Here is a 3,373-nt window from a genome sequence, read left to right on the forward strand (position 1 = left end):
TTTAAAAGGTGGAAATTGAGAAATTTTAAGATATGGATGTTGATAGAGCAGTAATGGCTAGTATGTGGTCTGGTGTGAGGAATCAGCGTTTGTCAAAAGAAATAACATGGTTATATATAAAAGTATTCTTTTGTCTACTTTGTCATTTGCAAATAAGAGTAAAATATGTCAGGAGAAACATAAAAGTTGAATGCAGTAGAATTGGGATATTTAAGAAACGTGTGGTAAAAGAAAAATAGGTGCTGAATGAATATGAAAAAATGAATGGATGCTGAATGTATATGAAGTGACTACTAAAATGAGTGATCAATATTGAAGAATTATGTTGAGATAGTTTGGTCTTACAGAGAGGTGAATGAGAGTAAAATTACAAAAGTTATACAGGTAGTCCTCACTTAACAACCATTCATTTAGTGACAGTTTGAAGTTACAGTGGTGCTAACAAAAGTGACATATGACTGGTGCCTGAAGTAATGATCATCGCAGCACCCCCGCAGTCATGTGATCACAATCCAGACGGTTGGCAACCAGCTCGCACTTATGGTGGTTGCAGCACCCTGGGATCACGAAATCACCATTTGTGACCTTCCCAGCCAGCTTCCAGCAACCCAAATCAATGGGGAACTGTGTGATTTGCTTAATGACTGCATGATTCACTTAATCATGGATATTCGCTTAATGACCACCACAAAGAAGGTTGTAAAATTGGGTCTGATTCGCTTAACAACCGCCCCACTTAACAACTAATTTAATGGTCCCTCTTGTGGTGGTTAAGCGAGGACTACCTGTATGAAGGAAGAGTGAAAGGGTCAAGAAGGAAGTGAGAGGGAGGGAGGTCCTCCTCCACCTCAGCTGACCCACAGAACTGCCTGCCATTTTGCCGGGGGAGTGGAAAAAGGAGCCATGAACTGTGAGGAAAACTGTACCTCCACTCCCCATTGTGGTGTGTCCCCAAAGGTCCCCTTCCTTGAGGGAGGAAGAGGGCTCACGTGTCAACTGCTGGTGCCCCCCAGCAAACCCTACCTTGCCAGCAGGCATCTAAGTCGCTTTCTGGTCCTTCTCTCACCACCAACTGCTGTGAAGAGATTTCAAATTTCTGCCTCGTTTCCAAAGAAGCCAATCACCCCTCGCCTGCCAGGCCTTGCTGCCAGCCAATTGGGCACAGGGGACAGAGGGAGATGAGAAAGAGGTTGGGAATACAGTACACCCATGATGATCTTATGACTTGGGCTGACTGCTGCAGTGTTGTGCTGAAGCCACAAATGTCCCAAATTTCAATCCCATGGGAGTAATGAGTCCTGGAATTTAGACTCATTCTGTAAGTTAGCCCATTTGAGGTACCTTGGTTCAAAAATCGTTGCCCTATAACACAGTTTCACCCAGTTGAAGGTTACATACACAAGAGTTTTAGTAGTATATAGATTATGATATTGGTATCTCTATATAATGTTTATTATCCCTAACAAGGGGTCGGCCTTTTTTACAGCGAATTTTACAGTGTTGACATCTTCACTGAACTGTTTATCATCAATCCAAGATCTTATCAGTCATTGCTAGCTCTAATCCCATTAGTTTAGTTCCCATACTTTGAGCAACAGTGTACGGACAAAAAAATGAACCTTGAGTCAATATCCTTTCTAACTTAAAAGTGAGTGGTTTAACAGGCTCAATTACAGTTACAGTCTGTACTGTGTAAGTATATCTAAAGTCCATCAGGCTTTCTGTCTCCACTCCTGTCAATTTCAACTGATCAAGCTCTCCATGCTTTGGGTAAATGCTGAACCCTTGAAATCTTAGTAATTCATCATAAATCAAAACATGCTCCCCAAAACCAAGCTCTCCCACTGACATGATTTGTACAGCAAATTATATCATTCACTTGCAGTATTATTTTCCTTTCCTGCCCATGAGCCACCAGCATCTTGATCTTCCTAGATACAGGTAGCCCCCAGGCTAAGAATGCCTGGTTTATGGACAACCCATAGTTAAGGCCGGAGCCTACTGTAGCACAATTCAAATTAAATACACAATGATTCAAGTTAAATACACAATGGTTCAAATTAATTACATAATACTTATACAGTATTATACAAAACACTATTCCGACTTACATGCAAATTTGCCTTAAGGACAGACCTTGGAATAGAACTTGTTCTTAAACTGGAGACTCCCTGTATTGAATATCCATGGTGATATAATTGTAGCTCTAATATTTTGTTTTACATTAACAGGTCAGGAAAATTGTTGTTGTACTTGATCACTCAATTCGTGTTCATGGCAGACTGCACACTTCAGAAGCTAATAGGTCTGATTGGGACACATATTTCAGTTCCTTGTACTAGTTATCATCCACCACCATTCTTCTCTGACAGATTCATGGAGAAATTATATTTTATCCTGTAGCTATCAAGACTGCCCATAAAGGAGGTGCACAATGGTTTGATCTCAGAACAGCTCTTTGAAGTGTTCCAGGTATGAAATAAAACTTGTTTCTTCCAAAAAGCACCATTTTGAGTGCTTCTGTTCTCTGCACTGTGATTGGACAGTTTTGTGGGTTATGACTGGGTTGTATTTTGCAAACATTTTCTAATATAGCAGCAAGGACCAGTCTTGTATCTGCTGCTGTTGGTTTAAACTTCATGAAATGATGTGGAAGTGGGCAAGGAAAGTTACTAGTATATTACAAATGCAATTTTTTTTTGCAGCCAGCAGCCATTTCTATGTGCAAACATAAACATAAACACAGTTGCTTTTGCTTTCCGTGGCTGTAGATAACCACAAAAATGTATGCCAGATATTTGTTGATCTTGCTAAGTATGGGGTGTTAGCACTTACAGAAAAAACTGTCCAAGGAAATTATTTTTGGTAAAATAAAAATATTAAAAACAAACCCCCATATATGATATGCTAGTGGAAAGAAATGTTAAAAAGATTATCTCTTCCCTTTGTTTTGTAAATCTTTTGGCTAAAGGATCCAAAGGATGTAACTTAAAAGACTTGTTTATGTTCTCTGCTGAGACAGAGATTTTTTAAAAATAACATGCTAAATAGATTGTTCAGTAGGTAAGAACAGAGCTGTATTCCACCATTTCCTATAAGAATTAATTTTACTGATTTTAAAAAATAGTCTTCATAGCCACATTTTATGCAATGTGCATGCTAGGCAGCACTCAGCATGGACTTTGGTCCCAGCTATTGTTGTGGCCATGGAGTGAATCATCTCATTCTGCAATAACAAGGGTTTCGTTTCTCCCAAATCTTGCCCTGAGATCTTGTGAAATATTGGCCATTTTTATTTTGTTTCTCAATGTTGAGAATCTGTAATTACAGGCTTTACATTAGTGACCCAATTTTCAAGCACACTTCTCCAGGA

The 3,373-nt window shown here is 39.3% G+C and overlaps 1 protein-coding gene across 1 annotated transcript in view; it reads left to right on the forward strand.

Annotated features, from left to right (window-relative positions):
• The window catches only part of METTL4 (methyltransferase 4, N6-adenosine), a 58,244-nt gene that overhangs the window by 1,810 nt on the left and 53,061 nt on the right, over positions 1-3,373 (forward strand). The window contains exon 2 of the mRNA XM_025169653.2: positions 2,404-2,472. The gene's annotated coding sequence lies outside the window, so the exon portion shown is untranslated. The remainder of the gene's footprint in view (positions 1-2,403; positions 2,473-3,373) is intronic.

The sequence above is a fragment of the Python bivittatus genome, unplaced genomic scaffold (assembly GCF_059951505.1).
Source record: "Python bivittatus isolate LINGU-HERP-01145 unplaced genomic scaffold, Pbiv_v1 ctg000840_np1212, whole genome shotgun sequence".
NCBI classification, from domain to species: Eukaryota; Metazoa; Chordata; class Lepidosauria; order Squamata; family Pythonidae; genus Python; species Python bivittatus.